Source organism: Schistocerca gregaria, chromosome 4, assembly GCF_023897955.1.
Source record: "Schistocerca gregaria isolate iqSchGreg1 chromosome 4, iqSchGreg1.2, whole genome shotgun sequence".
Classification (NCBI taxonomy): Eukaryota; Metazoa; Arthropoda; class Insecta; order Orthoptera; family Acrididae; genus Schistocerca; species Schistocerca gregaria.
In genome coordinates this window covers 266,385,911-266,405,932 of record NC_064923.1, presented here as the reverse complement: position 1 = coordinate 266,405,932, position 20,022 = coordinate 266,385,911, and the positions used below count along the sequence as shown (strand labels likewise).

General features: G+C 40.0%; 6 non-coding genes across 6 annotated transcripts; 2 read left to right on the top strand and 4 right to left on the bottom strand.

The window, feature by feature from the left end:
* Window positions 1-573: 573 nt before the first annotated feature.
* Trnas-cga (transfer RNA serine (anticodon CGA)) lies at window positions 574-648 on the bottom strand. The gene has a single exon. It is a non-coding gene; the product is annotated as a tRNA-Ser (tRNA).
* Window positions 649-873: 225 nt separating this feature from the next.
* Window positions 874-948, bottom strand: Trnas-cga (transfer RNA serine (anticodon CGA)). The gene has a single exon. It is a non-coding gene; the product is annotated as a tRNA-Ser (tRNA).
* A 225-nt stretch (window positions 949-1,173) lies between these two features.
* On the bottom strand, window positions 1,174-1,248 carry Trnas-cga (transfer RNA serine (anticodon CGA)). The gene has a single exon. It is a non-coding gene; the product is annotated as a tRNA-Ser (tRNA).
* Window positions 1,249-1,473: 225 nt separating this feature from the next.
* Trnas-cga (transfer RNA serine (anticodon CGA)) lies at window positions 1,474-1,548 on the bottom strand. Its single transcript has one exon. It is a non-coding gene; the product is annotated as a tRNA-Ser (tRNA).
* Window positions 1,549-1,823: 275 nt separating this feature from the next.
* Trnas-cga (transfer RNA serine (anticodon CGA)) lies at window positions 1,824-1,898 on the top strand. The gene has a single exon. It is a non-coding gene; the product is annotated as a tRNA-Ser (tRNA).
* A 225-nt stretch (window positions 1,899-2,123) lies between these two features.
* On the top strand, window positions 2,124-2,198 carry Trnas-cga (transfer RNA serine (anticodon CGA)). Its single transcript has one exon. It is a non-coding gene; the product is annotated as a tRNA-Ser (tRNA).
* The last annotated feature ends 17,824 nt before the right edge of the window (window positions 2,199-20,022 follow it).

The window sequence follows — 20,022 nt, the reverse complement described above, 5'->3', positions numbered from 1 at the left end:
AAAAATGTTTTTGAATACTTTCTTCTCATGTCAGTCCACATATTTGTGCTAACTACCAATGCATTTACAGTTTCATTTTTGAGCCTTTTGTGGGAAAGATGTATTTTGACATAGCACTGATCTGCCATTGATGTAACTTTGTTACAAATTTTCAGTGTCTTTTCTTACTTATTGTACAACCTGAACTGGCAGTCACTCAGAGAAATAGTCCAAGCATTTTTAACTATTTACACAGCATAGGGAAATTACCAGATCATGATATACAATGTACATTTCAAAATTCCATTGGTCCACATCTTTAGCTGCGCTGCTCCCATGACCAATCTTGGACAATTACATGGTGCAGCTTCAGCATATACTTGGTGAGTGAAGGTGGAAGCCAACACACACTGGTGACTGTGCCCATACAGTTATTAAATAATGTCTATTCGGTAAAAGTTGTAAATTTTTTTTTATAATTCTAATTGTTTGTCTTTTCTGCATGGTTGTACCATGTCTCAAATTCCAGAATGAGATTTTCACTCTGCAGCGGAGTGTGCGCTGATATGAAACTTCCTGGCAGATTAAAACTGTGTGCCCGACCGAGACTCGAACTCGGGACCTTTGCCTTTCGCGGGCAAGTGCTCTACCAACTGAGCTACCGAAGCACGACTCACGTCCGGTACTCACAGCTTCACTTCTGCCAGTATCCGTCTCCTACCTTCCAAACTTTACAGAAGCTCTTCTGCGAAACTTGCAGAACTAGCACTCCCGAAAGAAAGGATATTGCGGAGACATGGCTTAGCCACAGCCTGGGGGATGTTTCCAGAATGAGATTTTCACTCTGCAGCGGAGTGTGCGCTGATATGAAACTTCCTGGCAGATTAAAACTGTGTGCCCGACCGAGACTCGAACTCGGGACCTTTGCCTTTCGCGGGCAAGTGCTCTACCAACTGAGCTACCGAAGCACGACTCACGTCCGGTACTCACAGCTTCACTTCTGCCAGTATCCGTCTCCTACCTTCCAAACTTTACAGAAGCTCTTCTGCGAAACTTGCAGAACTAGCACTCCTGAAAGAAAGGATATTGCGGAGACATGGCTTAGCCACAGCCTGGGGGATGTTTCCAGAATGAGATTTTCACTCTGCAGCGGAGTGTGCGCTGATATGAAACTTCCTGGCAGATTAAAACTGTGTGCCCGACCGAGACTCGAACTCGGGACCTTTGCCTTTCGCGGGCAAGTGCTCTACCAACTGAGCTACCGAAGCACGACTCACGTCCGGTACTCACAGCTTCACTTCTGCCAGTATCCGTCTCCTACCTTCCAAACTTTACAGAAGCTCTTCTGCGAAACTTGCAGAACTAGCACTCCTGAAAGAAAGGATATTGCGGAGACATGGCTTAGCCACAGCCTGGGGGATGTTTCCAGAATGAGATTTTCACTCTGCAGCGGAGTGTGCGCTGATATGAAACTTCCTGGCAGATTAAAACTGTGTGCCCGACCGAGACTCGAACTCGGGACCTTTGCCTTTCGCGGGCAAGTGCTCTACCAACTGAGCTACCGAAGCACGACTCACGTCCGGTACTCACAGCTTCACTTCTGCCAGTATCCGTCTCCTACCTTCCAAACTTTACAGAAGCTCTTCTGCGAAACTTGCAGAACTAGCACTCCTGAAAGAAAGGATATTGCGGAGACATGGCTTAGCCAAGAAAGGATACTGTGGAGACATCCTTTCTTTCAGGAGTGCTAGTTCTGCAAGTTTCGCAGAAGAGCTTCTGTAAAGTTTGGAAGGTAAGAGACGGATACTGGCAGAAGTGAAGCTGTGAGTACCGGACGTGAGTCGTGCTTCGGTAGCTCAGTTGGTAGAGCACTTGCCCGCGAAAGGCAAAGGTCCCGAGTTCGAGTCTCGGTCGGGCACACAGTTTTAATCTGCCAGGAAGTTTCATATCAGCGCACACTCCGCTGCAGAGTGAAAATCTCATTCTGGAAACATCCCCCAGGCTGTGGCTAAGCCATGTCTCCGCAATATCCTTTCTTTCAGGAGTGCTAGTTCTGCAAGTTTCGCAGAAGAGCTTCTGTAAAGTTTGGAAGGTAGGAGACGGATACTGGCAGAAGTGAAGCTGTGAGTACCGGACGTGAGTCGTGCTTCGGTAGCTCAGTTGGTAGAGCACTTGCCCGCGAAAGGCAAAGGTCCCGAGTTCGAGTCTCGGTCGGGCACACAGTTTTAATCTGCCAGGAAGTTTCATGTCTCAAATTGTTGTTGTTGTTGTGGTCTTCAGTCCTGAGACTGGTTTGATGCAGCTCTCCATACTACTCTATCCTGTGTAAGCTGCTTCATCTCCCAGTACCTACTGCAACCTACATCCTTCTGACTCTGCTTGGTGTATTCATCTCTTGTTCTCCCTCTATGATTTTTACCCTCCACGCTGCCCTCCAATACTAAATTGGTGATCCCTTGATGCCTCAGAACATGTACTACCAACCGATTCCTTCTTCTAGTCAAGTTATGCCACAAACATCTCTTCTCCCCAACCCTATTCAACACCTCCTCATTAGTTATATGATCTACCCATCTAGTCTTCAGCATTCTTCTGTAGCACCACATTTCGAAAGCTTCAATTCTCTTCTTGTTTAAACTATTTATCGTCCATGTTTCACTTCCATACATGGCTACACTCCATACAAATACTTTCAGAAATGACTTCCTGACACTTAAATCTATACTCCATGTTAACAAATTTCTCTTCAGAAACGCTTTCCTTGCCATTGCCAGTCTACATTTTATATCCTCTCTACTTCGACCGTCATCAGTTATTTTACTCCCTAAATAGCAAAACTCCTTTACTACTTTAAGTGTCTCATTTCCTAATCTAATTCCCTCAGCATCACCCGATTTAATTAGACTACATTCCATTATCCTCTTTTTGCTTTTGTTGATGTCCGTCTTATATCCTCCCTTCAAGACACTATCCATTCCGTTCAACTGCTCTTCCAAGTCCTTTGCTGTCTCTGACAGAATTACAATGTCATCGGCAAACCTCAAAGTTTTTATTTCTTCTCCATGGATTTTAATACCTACTCTGAATTTTTCTTTTGTCCTTCACTGCTTGCTTAATATACAGATTGAATAACATCGGGGAGAGGCTGAAACCCTGTCTCACTCCCTTACCAACCACTGCTTCCCTTTCATGCCCCTCAACTCTTATAACTGCCATTTGGTTTCTATACAAATTGTAAATAGCCTTTCACTCCCTATATTTTAACCCTGCCTTCTTCAGAATTTGAAAGAGAGTATTCCAGTCAACATTGTCAAAAGCTTTCTCTAAGTCTACAAATGCTATAATCGTAGGTTTGCCTTTCCTTAGTCTCTCTTCTAAGATAAGTCGTAGAGTCAGTATTGGCTCACGTGTTCCAATATTTCTACGGAATCCAAACTGATCTTCCCCAAGGTCAGCTTCTACTGGTTTTTCCATTCGTCTGTAAAGAATTCGCGTTAGTATTTTGCAGCCGTGAATTATTAAACTGATAGTTCGGTGATTTTCACATGTCAACACCTGCTTTCTTTGGGATTGGAATTATTATATTCTTCTAGAAGTCTGAGGGTATTTCGTCTGTCTCATACACCTTGCTCACCAGATGGTAGAGTTTTCTCAGGACTGGCTCTCCCAAGGCCGCCAGTAGTTCTAATCTAATGTTGTCTACTCCTGGGGCCTTGTTTCGACTCAGGTCTTTCAGTGCTCTGTCAAACTCTTCACGCAGTATCATATCTCCCATTTCATCTTCATCTACATCCTCTTCCATTTCCATAATATTGTCCTCAAGTATATCGGCCCTTGTATAGACCCTCTGTATACTCCTTCCCCCTTTCTGCTTTCCCTTCTTTGCTTAGAACTGGGTTTCCATCTGAGCTCTTGATATTCATACTAGTGGTTCTCTTATCTCCAAAGGTCTCTTTAATTTTCCTGTAGGCAGTATCTACCTTACCCCTAGTGAGATAAGCCTCTACATCCTTACATTTATCCTCTAACCATTCCTGCTTAGCCTTTTTTGCACTTCCTGTCGATCTCATTTTTGAGACGTTTGTATTCCTTTTTGTCTGCTTCATTTACTGCATTTTTATATTTTCTCCTTTCATCAATTAAGTTCAATATTTCTTCTGTTACCCAAGGATTTCTACTAGCCCTCGTCTTTTTACCTACTTGATCCTCTGCTGCCTTCACTACTTCATCTCTCAAAGATACCCATTCTTCTTCTACTGTATTTCTTTCCCCTATTCCTGTCAATTGTTCCCTTATGCTCTCCCTGAAACTCTGTACAACCTCTGGTTCTTTCAGTTTATCCATGTCCCATCTCCTTAAATTCCCACCTTTTTGCAGTTTCTTCAGTTTTAATCTACAGTTCATAACCAATAGATTGTGGTCAGAGTCCTCTTTTAGAATACAGCTGTCACTCCTCTATTGAACTCAAACAGAAGAATATATCACAAATGTTCTGATTTCTCCACTTGGCACTCCATTTTCTAGAGCCCACAGTTTCACTCACTATCTCCTAATGACGCATTGGTGATATGTAAACACAGATAGCAACAGTGAACTACCATAAACAGTTTAGCATCAAGACTGTGCAAGGAAAACTTGTGTGAAAAAGGAGCTAAACTACCATGCCTCAGAAAAAGAGAAATTGTGTTTCTGCAATAGTTTCAAAGTGATGATGGGTTTGTATTTTGCCATAACATACATAGTTTAATAGAATACTTTTGAATTCTAGTTTATAATATAACAGAGTTGTAACTGTTCACCAATCACTTGAAGCAGAGCTTGAAGTGTGTCCTCCACAATGGGAATTTATTTCATGCAGTCCCAATAGGCCATTCACTTTGATTATATGAAGGCGTAAAGAGAGTCACTGGATTGCTTGAATATCAAAAATGGATCATGAAATTGTCTGCTTCCTCCTTGGCCTGCAACATGGATATACCAAGTATCCCTTTTATTTGTCTATGTGGGACAGCAGAGCTTGTGAAAAGCATTGGCTGCAGTCAAACTGATCACCAAGATCCACATCAGCCACTTGTCAACAGAATGAACATTGTATTTGCAGCTCTGCATATAAAACTGAGTCTCGTGAAGCAATTTGTTGAAGCTTTGTCAACTGAAGCAGACTGTTTCAAATATCTCATTTTGGCATTTTCTAGCCTGTTATGTAAACAGATGATGGACAGTGTGCTTGATGGTCCACAGATTCAGCAACTCATTAAAAGATGAAATGGAAGAAGAAATGCAACAATGACAGAACTTAAAAAGAATGCTTGGTTGGCAAGCAAAAACATTGTCAAAGACTGTACAGGAAATTTGCAAGTGCAGAAATACACAGAAATTGTTCAGCAACTCTTGGAGAGCTTCAAATTACATCTTTTTACATAGCAATCTTGCTGACTTCCTGGAAAATCTCAATGCATCAGTGATGAGCAGGTTGAGTAATTCCACCAATGTTTGAAGATTGTGGAGGCATGGTATCAAGGTAGATGGGATTGTTGACAGTTGTTGGAGCATCGAGTGAGAATGTCCGCACTCCAGAGAAAGCTATAAGTGAAAATTTTTGCCTTAATATGTCTGTTTACCACCTGATAAAGGAACTTTACTGTTTGTAAGGACCTAATTTAACTTGCAGTAACTATGTATAGCCTTTGCTTTTATGTAAATGATATATTTTGTAAGTTTTCTCTTTATTTTTCTATGTATGCATTTTTGTATGACTGTTGAGACAAAGGGGAAGGATTCTGTAGCTTTAAAAGTTGACATGATAGACAAAAACTGCAATTATTATTGGATTCAGAGTCCATAAGTTAGTCAAAAATGACTCACAGGTTTATGACGACCAAATTGCAGTTCTCTAGTGTTATCCATCATTTCCGTAGACCAAACTGGTCAAAGAACAGAAAAAGATGGCAATATGGCAGTAATCCCATGTGTATCTACACTGCTATTCAGTGGGAACAATTTTCTGAACAAAGTATTGTCACCAAAGTTTATATAAAAAAAAAAAAACACAACTGTAGCTTGCAATAGTCCATTTATGACAACACATTATGCATGACAGTCATAACTTCCCAAATATTCTCAAAAATATACCTTTAATCATACAGATATACACCGAAATTAATTTGAATATAGCGAATACTACTCCCAAAATTTGGAGCAACCATAATACAGAATGATTTTTGTGTGGCACTCGGATGCATTTGGTATATTTTCAATCTGTCGCAACACACAAATTATGATGTAATAAATGAAAGATAATGTGGAAATGACTTCAGAATATTACAATCTAGAATTCATGACTGCAGCATTTGACACGCATGGTCTCTCTCATACAAATAGGAAAAACGAGAAGTTAGCTTATAAATATAAATCAACTTATAAACTGCAGCATTATGCAGTTAGCTGATTTAGAGATAACAACTAAACTAGTATGATAAATATGATTATTGCAGTGTTATTTTATTCCATTCAGAACAATGAAAGTGATGCAGTACTAACAAAATACACTTTCTGTTTGAGACAGCTGACAATGCAATATGTTATTTATATGGAAGTTATTTTTACTTCCAGTACTATAATAGTGAATATGTTACTTTGTCCCAAATTTGCTGCTATTATTAGCAATTAATACCATTAGTGAATATATGAACTGAGAATCCCTAGGTCTCTGGAAAGGTTTCTTCAGGATATTGGGTCATCAGTTTTTACAGAATATTTTCATGGAATACTATTGCAGAATAAATACTGTTTGGCTTCAGCAGTATTGCCCAAGAAGTTTACACAATAGGACAGTATTTAATGAAAATGTGTCATGAATTTCAGATGCAGGAAAATATATTGAGAAAGAGTTCCAAGTAACCTTTAACAGTGCATTTCACAAAGAGAGATGCTCTACTTTCAAATTTTTCGAGAAATCCTTTTGTGTCACAAGGGAAAGTATGCCAGTTGCTCCTCTACCAAGGAATGTAGTTCTCATAAGGAATAAAAGTGTTTCATTTTATTGTCTTTTGTTAATGTATACCTTGACTTTTGGCATCCCTGAATATGTCCTCCTTAATTGGCTCTATGGAATATGATGAATGAATGTGTAGCAACTATCGATAGTCCACCTAACCTCTAGGGTGGTGAATGTTAAGATCTTTGTACTTTGGTCTGTGTTATATATATACATCTGTGCTCTCATGTATACAGTTTATTCATACAATAAAATTCATGTTGTTTCTTACAGCTGGGTTGATTCTCTTGTCTCCAATGATTTTAGGAGTAAATACCCACATTGGTCACCCTGGATTCTTTTTTGTTCTTGACTAACTATTTTTGAGTGTTACCAGTATTTAGTGTCAGTCTATGTAGACAGTGGATCAGTTACTGTGGAATGCATTGGATTCCACACTCCCTGCCTACACTGGATGTCAGTTGTGAAGCACAGACACAATCAACAATGCAATTACCAGTTTCGTGTGCTCATGTCCATTCTTCTGATCTCATTCCACATGTGCTGACCTAGCGATGACTACACTGTCACGAGAGGGGAGTGGGGGGCAGGAGAGGGGGGAGGAGGAATCTCATACAATGTCACCATTGCACACTGCTATGGATGCTGACTACCAGGCTCTGTTTGTCAGCACTGATCGAGGTCTGCATCATCTGAAGCAAAAGCTGACCTCGCTTCTATGCATCCACCACCTTCAGTGGTTTGATATGAACAACAAGCAGTGGACACTTATTGTACCCAAGTGGCACAGTGTTCCATTCAGCCACCTGAGCAGTTTTTCATGAATTTTTCATATGGCCTTCTGATGACCCCAGTCATCCCGTCTGTGTCAGTCAGTTTCTCTTCTGTGCTTGCCATGCCATGTGGCACATATGATCAACGCTTTGCTTGCTCCCCTCCCCCTTCCCCCAGGGGGACCTCAGGTGGCTCACCCCTCTACCATAATACTCTGAGAAACCCAACACCTATGCACCATGTTCCAGTGGGTAGATTTCACAAGTTACCCCAGCTTCCTAAGGGAAATTTGAAGATGTGGCTCACATTGGCAGATAATGTTATCAATGTTTATGGCATTCTAAATGATGACACTCGATTTGTGTGCTTGGCCAGCCTTCTTCATGACCATACCAGCCTTAGTAGCGACCTGATTTTAAGCCATTCTGCACAACCTAAATGTGAAGTTGATTACCATTGAATGCCTATTGTCCCCTCTGCAGAAGCATTTCATCATGTTAACCATGAGTGGCAACTCAGTGACAGATTGCCTTCACGGCTGTGGCAACACCTCTTGTCAGAGGTCAGCCTCGAGGCCATGCCAGACATAATCCTTTCACATTATAGCTTGTTATGTCACCACACGATCTACAACTTCAGTTGCTCTCACACTCAGCAGATACCTTAGAGGTTAAACTCTGGCTGGTGGATCAGGCAAATGGAATCATCTGTCATTAGCAGCTACCTTCAACTGCAAGCTCTTTGACAAATGAGAAGGTTCGTAACAGTGTTTATACTCCTAAATATCCAATACACTCATCTGACAGAGGTCTTGCGAGAGCTCACCAGATGCAGCAGAACACGCTACTGCCACATGGTAGCTGGTCACTAGTATTACTTGCACTGCTTCCCCTTCACCAACGCCATCTGTCGACCACCCACCCAATTGCAGGCTATTTCTCCAGTGATGCACAACAGATGGCATGGGTGACAAACACCTTACTCCACAGTCTATCTATCTACTCTGTTAATTTCATGGCACTTTCAGCAACATGGCAAGAAACTGTGCATGTGGGATAGGCTAGGCACCACAGTTTGCAATGATGCTACAGTGTCATCAACACAGCAGTCTCTCCAAGCAGAAGACTTTATGTCTTAGATCATGCTAACAACCTTCATCTCCTACTGGCAAAACTTGCCTTTCACACTCATATCAACGTTTATGGTGCAGTTCAACTTTGGTTCCAAATTACACCAGATTTGCAGTTTCCCTGGACTTTTTATGTCATTGATGTGGACAGCTCAGTCCTCCGGAGTATATTTCTTAAGAACTCTGGCCTCTCTCTGGATCATTATTCAGCATCATTGCTACACCATGCGAAGGGTATACGTATTCCAGGCTCCTTTGACCACCTCCTCTCTCTTGGTGAAAAGTGATCCACTACTAGTCATTCTCTCCAAGTGCTGCTTGTTGACTGCCTATCTCACCAAGCCTCTGGTCAAGCTTACTATCCAGCACTGTGAGATTGATACCCTGTGGAAACACAATTTGGAACTATAATACTGAACAAACTAGTGTATGATCACCACACTATTAGCAGCTTCATATGCTTGCATCCAACTCACACTGCAAACACATCCACCACAGCAGCCTCAACCCTGTCTCTGCATCCACAAGTTAAAGTCAGTGACATTCCTCCTATCTGTGTATTGTCTGATTGTACTGTCTCCACATAAGATGGCTTGGGTGTGTCTACTCCAAATGTACAGGCAGTAGATATAAATTGGCACAATTGCAAACAGTACCTGCCATTGCATAAAAATGAAGGAGGGTCCTCCTTTGCACTACAAGGCACACAGCCTCACTCCTAAGAAATTGTTCCATGTGAAAATAGTTATTAATGAACTTTTAAAAGTGGGCATTGTATGCATTTCAGACAGTAAATGGTTTTCTCCCATACATCTCATTCCTCAAAAGGGTGGTTTGTTCTGGTTGTGTGGTGTCTATCAGAAATGCAACACCTATGTCATTATCGACAATTTTCCCATTCCCCACATTCAGTGTTCAGTGTTATTGGCTGTCACAAGGCATACCATTAATGCATATGTCCAAAGATGACATCTTTAAAACAGCAATAATTATGGCATTCAGCATATTTGAGTAGTGCTTTATGTGTTATGGTCTCATGAAAATGGTTCAGACTTGGCAAAGATTCTCATTGACTTTTTTCTTTAACCTACCTTATTGCTGTGCCTACCTCAATGATATCCTGTTGTAATTCTCCTCAGCTGAGGATCATGAAAAATGCCTAACTCAAGTTCTGTGTACTCTCACCAATAACATCATGGAAATTAACCATGATAAGTCACAACTGAGCTACACAAGTGGCTGTCACAGTGTCAGTGCTGAGGGTATGTGTCTTACATCCAATCACATCATACTTATTCATGATCTCCCATCGCCTATGACTTACCATGATGTGTGCCATTTTCTGGGAATGGTTAACTTTTTTCAAAGACATCTGCCACATGCCACCTCTCTCCAGGCCCCTCTGGCAGATGCTTTGGCTGGATAAAACAACTTTGGGACATGTAAGATACTGTGGTCACATGATATGCCCCAACAGCTTAACACAATTAAGACTGTGCTTTCAAATGCCATCACTCTCGTGCACCTGCTGCCTGACAAACATATAACAGTTGGTGTCTGTGACAAATCGATTGGTGCAGTCCTATAACACATCAGCGAAACCACACAAACCCCTTCCCCCTCACCCCCCCCCCCCCCCCCCCCCAGTTATTCTTGGGGAAACTCACTGCCCCTCAGTGCAAATGGTCAGTATTTGACTATAAACTTCTTGCAGTTTACAAAGCCATGAGATACTTCTGTGAGGACAATGAAGACAAAATTACCATAAACCTCTTGCGAATGCTATTTGCAACTGTCACAGGACCTCCCCCCAAGGTGATTCTTACACGTGGCTCATTGTCCATTAGCCAGTATATCATTGACATCCGGCACATCCAGTGGGCAGGCAGCAGAGCAGCCAATTACTTGTTGTGAGTGAACTCCATTACTTCCACTTTGCACTTGGATGCACTAGCTCACCTGCAAATGGATTATCCTAAAATTCTAAATATGCAACAGGATTCTAATTCAGCACTGACCTTAGTGTCCTGTACCCTAATCTGTTCCCCATACTGTGTGACATCTCAAAAGGAAACCTCTCCCCATTGTACCAGGTCTTTCACCATGGACAGTTTTCTTGGCTATCCATGATTTCATGCACCTAGGTATTAAAAGCACAACACACCTCATCATGGAGCTTTTTGTTTTGCCTGGCATCGAGAACAACTGCCATTCTTAGGCACACACACACACACACACATGCATATCATGTCAACAAAGTCAAATGCCACACTCAACCTCCACTGGGAAACTTTGACACACTGAAGGGACACTTCCATCATTTACACCTCAATGTCATGATTCACCTACCCCCTTCCAAGAGATCCAGATACATCCTTTTGGCTGTTGATCAGGTAACCAGATGGATCAAGGCTATCCCTCTTTTGGACGTCATGACCAATTATGTCACTTGGGATTTTGCTACTGCATGAATTTCACACTTTGGATGCATCATGTCCATCACAACTGACCAGGGATGCCAGTTTGAGTCCCTGCTCTCTCTGCAGTGTTGACAGGTTTCATACAACTGCAGAGTAATGGACAAGTCAAACATTGGCAATACACACTTTAAGTGTCTCTCATGTGCCACAGAATTTTCTGGCCAGAGTCTTACTCAGTATTTGTTTGGCTCACAAAGATGACTTGAATTCTTCCCTTGCCAACACCTGTATGGCAAGCCCTTAGTTCTACTTCCAAAGTTCATCAAGGACACCACATCATGAATATACATACATCAGCACTGAATCCTCACACCCTGCCATGAGTGTACATACATAGCAATCTGGCACACTATGGGTTTAGGATGCTATGTGATGACACTGTTCACGAATCTCTTCAACCACCATACTCTGGTCCACATAGTGTCCTTAGCCATGCAGATAACACAGTGGACATTCTCCTTAGTGGGAAATGTCAGATGGTTTCCTTAAAGAGAGCCATATCTGCTTGGACCTGCTTGAGGAAACTTCACAACCACTGATGCAGATGTAGTACCAAAAGACTACCTTTGCTGCAGGTAATGATACCTCCTCCCAGTGCTCTATTCCTAACTTCCTACCCCACCCCCTCCCCTTTCGAAACTGCCAACCCACCCTCCCCTTGTCACAATATAGTAACTCATGTGACAATTCTTCTTCTGAAGAAATGGTTAAGATATTGGCCACTCTGTGATTTCAGCAACACGGTCACCTCCCAGTGCTGTGGTCTCCACTGTTGACATGTCTGACATCCATATTGAGGATCTGTCTCTTCAACCTTGTGATGGAATGATCTCCATGTTTGTCACTTCTCCTTGTTTTCCCGGTGACTTGACCACCATTCACATCAACCTTCTTCACTCATTCCAGTTACTGAGTGACACTGATGATGACAACATTATGGTCACCAATGATGGGCGTGGTAGTCTCACCATTACTGTCCTGCTGCTTGCACATCTGCACAACCAGGCACATGCACCAGAAATCCAGATCCCTCTTTCCTGTACAGGCCAACATCTATGGCCACCTGGCTGGTTACAAGACTACATGATACTGATATCTGCACCTTTACCTTCCCCAATCATCAAAAAATGCTTCAGTCATGGCTCCCTTGGTGTCCCACTATGACACAGCTGGTTGCACAATATTACCAACTGTATCTTTCATCTTCAGACGCCATCTGACCACCGATCGACCATACGTGACCTAATGCTAGTAGTCCACTAAGCCCCTACAATGACGAATGTTAAGATCTGTGGACATTAGCCTGTGTTACGCTGTTGTGACGTATGCTTGTGGTCTCACATAAACAGTTTATTAATATGGTAAAGTTCAAATTGTTTCTTATAGTTTGATTACATCTCTAACCTTTCATGAATATATGGATAAATACCCAAAAATGAATGGTCTTGCAGAAAAGGGTAAGTTTGTAGATACTTACAGGCCCAAGAATATTCTTTCTGTTTGTGATTTAAAAAAAAAAAAGAGCATCATTATACTGGAGCTACCTTATGAGCTATCCTAAAAAGGTACCATAATGTAGAGTTTCCTGCAAGCACTAGAGACATTTTCTTGAAGCACTTCATTCTCAGTAAATGATTTTTCATAAAACTTCTTGCAACTCTCTCTCACTGTAACGCTACTGTTGTTCACTGATCAGTAGATAAGGCAAACCATAATATTATAGAACATCACTGCAGTGCCTAAATTGTAGTTCTAAATGAATTGAAGAAGAATACAACACCAAAACCTGAGTTATGATGTTCAACTTCTGGAAACTAGAATTGCAACAATACACGCAAAATTTCTAGCTTTCGCAAGCAACAGTTGCTTCTTCAGTTCAGTACCTCCACATTAGTTATTCAATCAACCCATCAGACATTCAGCATTCTTCTGCACCACAGCGTAGTGATAGTTCCCTCTTTCCTGAAGAAGCAACCATTGGTTGTGAAAGCTAGAAATTTTGTGTGTGTATTTGTGTGTTATTTTATTGTGCCTGTCTACCAGCGCTTTCCCGCTTGGTAAGTCTTGGAATCTTTGTTTTTAATAAGAGTTTAGAAATAAAGGTAAATCATACATAACAACATTAAAAATTCTTGATGGAATACAAACATTTCTCAATTAACAGCTACTTTAATTTGGTCTTAAATATGTTTCCATTTAACAGTTTTTTTATTATTTGGCAGTCTGTTATAAAAATGTCTTCCAGCAGAAAACAGACTGTGATCTCTTGCTCTTTTATTACTAAATTTTATGTGGTACTCCTCCCTTGTTCTTGTATTATAGTGAAGAGCTAGAATGTTAATAACAAAAAGGCACATTATTACAGCAAAAGTATCGGTGTCTTCATTGTTCTAGAAATAAATGATGAAAAACCTAAGGTGAAATATGTGAAGTACAGAGACGTACTCCCCTTTGTGCCACCAACACATCATGAATTTTACCAGAACTTTGAAATCAGTTGATCAGAGTCATGAAAAAGTTACTTGTTATTCAGAAAATGAACATGACAGGATGTTAGAAACAGCCTCTGGGTAGACTCATAATCATGCTCAACTCAATTATTAAGTTACTGCCTACCATTAAATTGTTCCCATTAATGTCACTGTGATAAATTATTTTTTATTAGTACTGTTCTAGATAAGGTAGGCAAGAAAGCTTCAAAAATGTATAAATAGTTGATTTTTCCATAAGTTGTACATGGAATTTTGTGGAGTGTCTCAGCTTACTCATAAATAACATTTTGTTACTTGTACCCCTTGACTTCTAAGTGTCAAATTTGAAAGTGGGCGGTATTAGTGGCTCCCTGTGTCACTCATTGCATTCTTGTATTTTATACTTTCATCACTGAGTTTTCTAAGTGGTCTATTGCGTTTCACATCTGCCTTTCCTATACTCATACATGCCCCTTCATCATTATTTCTTTCTTTTTTTATTACATTAGATACCCAAGCCAACCAACAAAGCATTTTAAATGTTGTTATGTATCCAATTGGTCACTAGCCTTTACAATGTTACTATGTATTATTCCTTAATTTATTGTTTAATCCCATGTAGCCCTTCACTATATATATTAGTAGCAGTTTCCCACTAATTAGTAGGCTGAATTTAGTTGGTGCAAGCGCAAGTAGCATTCAGCAGAGCAGTGATGTTGTTGGTGTGGTCTTCAGTCCAAAGACTGGTTTGATTCAGCTCTCCATGCTCATCTGTCCCATGCAAGCCTCTTCATCTGTCTGTAACTACCACAAGCTACATTCACTTCAACCTTCTTACTGTTGTCAAGCCTTTATCTCTCTATACAAGTTCTACCCCACTGTTCCTTCCATCACCAAACTGACAATTCGTTGATGCCTCAAAATGTGTTCTTTCAAATTGTCCCCTTCTTTTACGTAAGTTGTGACATAAATTCATTTTCTCCCTAATTCAGTTCAGTACCTCCACATTAGTTATTCAATCAACCCATCAGACATTCAGCATTTTCTGCACCACAGCGTAGTGACAGTTTATTATTAATGCAGTGTGTAGCTTAAGTTTCTAACAGTTACCTTCTTTTAGTTAATATTTGTCTCAACTCTTTTGTCATCCATGAAGATTGTCCTCCTTGACTGAGTGAATGAAAAGAAGGGAAAAATGAGAATATGCTTACACACATAAAATGAAATATAATTGAATGAAAAATTGAGCAAATATAGATACAGAGAATTAGAGAATAACAGTAGAAAATATGAGGAGTGGTTGGAAAGATGGACCTCACCATGGATGTTGGGAGTGAAGTTGTGCATCATGCAGCCTATTGTGCACAGTTTGAGTCGTAACACGATGTCCTGTGGCTGCACGAAAAGCATTATTCTAAATGGTGATGTTGCTGTCAGGGCTTCTCAGAGCTATAATCCATAGGTAGCGGTCATCCACTACAGTAGTAACCCTTGGGCGGCCTGAGCAAGGCATGTCATCGACAGTTCTTGTCTCTCTGTATCTCCTCCATGTCTGAACAACATCGCTTTGGTTTACTTCAAGATGCCTGGATACTTCCCTTGTTGAGAGCCCTTCCTGGCACAAAGTAACAATGCAGACACCATTGAACAGTGGTATTGACCATCTAGGCATGATTGAACTACAGACAACACAAGCCGTTTACCTCCTTCCTGGTGGAATGACTGGAAGTGATCGGCTGTTGAACCACCTCCATCTAATAAGCACTGCTCATGCATGGTTGTTTACATCTTTGGTGACATCTCTGAACAGTCAAAGGGACTGTGTCAGTGATACAATATCCACTGTCAACATCTATCTTCGGGAGTTCTGGGAACTGGGGTGATGCAAAACTTTTTTTGATGTGTGTATTATCTTTTGTGGATTTGTGCAAGTATTTGTAGAGGGAGTTGCTGTTTTGTCTTAGCTCAACCATTCCTTTCTTTTCCTTATGCTCCCATAATGACCTGTTTCTCATCACCACTAACAATACAGGATAGGAGTGATTGGTGTTATTCATGATCCAACTGATGATGAACAAGCACAGATGCACATATGGCCACCCAGACATTTTTGTGACTTTGGCTTAGGGCATGGGGTATCTGTACACCCAATTTTTGAACTTTCCCCATGACACAAAAGAAACACGGTGGCTTGGCAGATCACAGTGGTGCAGCGTGACAACAAAGGGACCACTCCTCTTTCCAGTAGTGCTGTGCAGCACTGTGTGAAGACTCTAAGGAAATTTAAAAGTAAATCATGGGTGTCACTATCTCTTGTAGGAAGAGTAATTAAAGGATTACTAAAAAGGAAGCCAATTTATCCAACTTTGTGATGGCTACAAATTGTAAACATATGTGTGTCATTAAGGCTGCTGACTGTAGGTCACTTTATTACAGCAACAAAAAACTTTTTCTCAATATTGTTGCTGTCCATGTGTGGTTCTCACCATAGTCTCATTTTCACAGATGCTGGAGCAAATACAAGATTGTCTGGTTGATATATGTTCAAGAGTTGGTTGCTCTAAGAATAATTTGTGGCCTTAAAAAGATGGAGTCCTGTAAATCCCATTTTACTGAGCTTGGTGTTCTAAATGTTCCAAGTTTATTCATTTATGAAACTATCTTGTTCACTAGGGACTACCTCCTGAAAACAGGCAAACTGCTAGAGAACAAAAATGTACACAACTATAGTACAAGAGGGAAATCAAATATACATAAAAAAATATCATAGAACAACCACCTATCACAGGAGCATAATTAATATTGGTGTAATACTACACAATAAGATACCAGAGGAAATAAAAAATGATACTCATCCAGTATTTAAAGCTAAACTAAAGGCATTTCTAATAAATCAATTTTTTCTATTCTGTCAGAGAATTTCTGAATAAGTAACAAAATTAATTGTAATAGGTACCTATTTTTAATCTGCCTACTATTTTGCTAATACTATGTATTATTTGTAACTTAGCTTTGATCTGTCCAGTATCAATTGTACGATTTGTGCTGTATGATAAAACTGGACCAATAAAAAATCAAATTAATAATTTAATTGACAATGAAACTAAATTTCCCCAAGTAGGCAATTGTTTGAAGACTGTGATTACTTTCCTCTTGTAATCATTGGTGACTAATGTTTCGGTATGCTATCTTTCTTGCTACTTTAATATGAAGACAATTTCTTTTCAAAAAGTATGCAGATGCAGTTTTCATTGGGCTACAGGATATTGAAAGTATTTTTGGCATTCACTCTAAGGAGTGCACAATTTTTGATCGGCCTTTGAATGTATCCCCAGGATTTGCTGAAGACGTTATAAAACTTTTGTTTATGGTTGAGATGTACAGATTTGAAGGCACTTTGATTACTTGTGTGTTTCATAAGATGCCAACATACCAACTCTAGTGGGAAGGAATTTGAGAGACACTCACCAATCATCGTCTACTCTAAAGAATGCTTGCCTCCAACATCTGGTGAAAACCTTAATTTTCTTCAGTTTGTCTGAATATTCCTTACACTCCATGTTGCATTTCGATGGATGGTTTTCATCTTCACAGATGAAGCCTTTTGTATTGACATCCATCTCTAGCCAACAGTATGACATACATGACTCTACTGCCACATAACAGTGAGCAGCAATGCCAAGTATGTTACGATTCAACTGTTAACATGAAGCCTTGCCCACTGCTTGGCCATCAGCAGTGCTAGTGAGTGATGTCCTGTGAGGGCATGGAAGCAGTGGCACTTCTGCACCTAGTGTTGAGAGATCTACTCTTCTTTTTTTTTAAAAAAAAAAATCTACTACTCTACTGCTACAAACCAAATAAAAGGAAAATCTCCTGGTTTTTTAATCATATTCATGTCTACACCTTCAAAATAATCTTAATTTAGTGAATGTTGATACATCAGTTGATTAACTCTTTATTTGTTGAGGTAATAATTAAGTTTTGGATATCCCTTCTGTGAATTCCTCTCCCCAGAGGCTTTTCTCCAAGTACTGAGTCAAACTGTTTTAAGTTTATTCATTGACGTTCTTTGAAACATCTATTTATCTGTTTATAGTATGTGTCTGTCATTTATTTCTGTAATATTTCCAAAATAAGTCTGCAGTAGCCTCTTCATTATTCATTCCAAGAAAGTAAATCTGTTCACGTGGTATCTGTATTTTCGTGCCAAAAATTTTGTGAAATACTTAGGTAACGATGATTGACATGCTTACAAAGCTATAGTGTTAAAGCATTATGGCATAATGGTGATGGTAAGATGTGGCACTTGCTGTCAACTGTCTTGAATTACTAGAATGATATGAGTGAATGGTAGGAAAATATAAATAATATAATCACTTATCAGAGTGCATACTGCCAGAAATTACTGATTTACTGCATTTTGCTGTTGATGTTAAGATGCCTCAGTTTACTGTTGGTTGTGCATGGTGTATATTTCGAGTTCTACAGATCGGTGAAAAAATTTGAAATAGTTTGTTTTCATGGAAGTTAAAAGTGGAAAGAACAAATATAGTAGTTTATGTAGAAATATATGCTCTTGACTTTGTCTATTGCTGTAATCAGCTGAACGACAATAAAATTATTATTTCTTTCTTATCTCAGACGTTATGTCTGGTCAAAAGTGGAAAGTGACGTGGACCTTGATCAAGCGTGACTTCCTTTTAACTGTATGGTATATGTTATATTGCATTTAGGAGCTTTTGGGTAATTGAACATGTATCAATAATTACGCATTTCTGTAGTTGTATATATAAGTTTGGATGTATATTAAAAACAAAGATTCCAAGACTTACCAAGCGGGAAAGCGCCGGCAGACAGGCACATGAACAAAACACACAAACACACACACAGAATTACTAGCTTTCGCAACCGATGGTATGTATGTGCGGATGGATGTGTGTGTGTGTGTGTGTGTGTGTGTGTGTGTGTGTGTGTGTTTGTGTGTGTGTGTGTGTGTGTGTGCGCGTGTGTACACCTGTCCTTTTTTTCCCCTAAGGGAAGTCTTTCCGCTCCCGGGATTGGAATGACTCCTTACCCTCTCCCTTAAAACCCACATCCTTTCGTCTTTCCCTCTCCTTCCTGAAGAAGCAACCATCGGTTGCGAAAGCTAGTAATTCTGTGTGTGTGTTTGTGTGTTTTGTTCAAGTGCCTGTCTGCCGGCGCTTTACCGCTTGGTAAGTCTTGGAATCTTTGTTTTTAATATATTTTTCCGATGTGGAAGTTTTTTCTATTTTATTTATAAGTTTGGATGTAGCCGTATTGCATTGATGCACTGGTGGATATTGTGTGGTATGACTCCTGTAGTTGATAGTATAATTGGTATAATGTCAACTTTATCCTGATGCCACATATCCTTGACTTCCTCAGCCAGTTGGGTGTATTTTTCAATTTTTTCTTCTGTCTTCTTTTGTATATTTGTTGTATTGGGTATGGATATTTCGATTAGTTGTGTTAATTTCTACTTTTCATTGGTGAGTATGATGTCAGGTTTGTTATGTGGTGTTGTTTTATCTGTTATAATCGTTCTGTTCCAGTATAATTTGTATTCATCATTCTCCAGTACATTTTGTGGTGCATACTTGTATGTGGGAACGTGTTGTTTTATAAGTTTATGTTGTAAGGCAAGCTGTTGATGTATTATTTTTGCTACATTGTCATGTCTTCTGGGGTATTCTGTATTTGCTAGTATTGTACATCCGCTTGTGATGTGATCTGCTGTTTCTATTTGTTGTTTGCAAAGTCTGCATTTATCTGTTGTGGTATTGGGATCTTTAATAATATGCTTGCTGTAATATCTGGTGTTTATTGTTTGATCCTGTATTGCAATCATGAATCCTTCCGTCTCACTGTATATATTGCCTTTCCTTAGCCATGTGTTGGATGCGTCTTGATCGATGTGTGGCTGTGTTAGATGATACGGGTGCTTGCCATGTAGTGTTTTCTTTTTCCAATTTACTTTCTTTGTATCTGTTGATGTTATGTGATCTAAAGGGTTGTAGAAGTGGTTATGAAATTGCAGTGGTGTAGCCGATGTATTTATATGAGTGATTGCTTTGTGTATTTTGCTAGTTTCTGCTCATCCTAGAAAGAATTTTCTTAAATTGTCTACCTGTACATAATGTAGGTTTTTTATGTCGATAAATCCCCTTC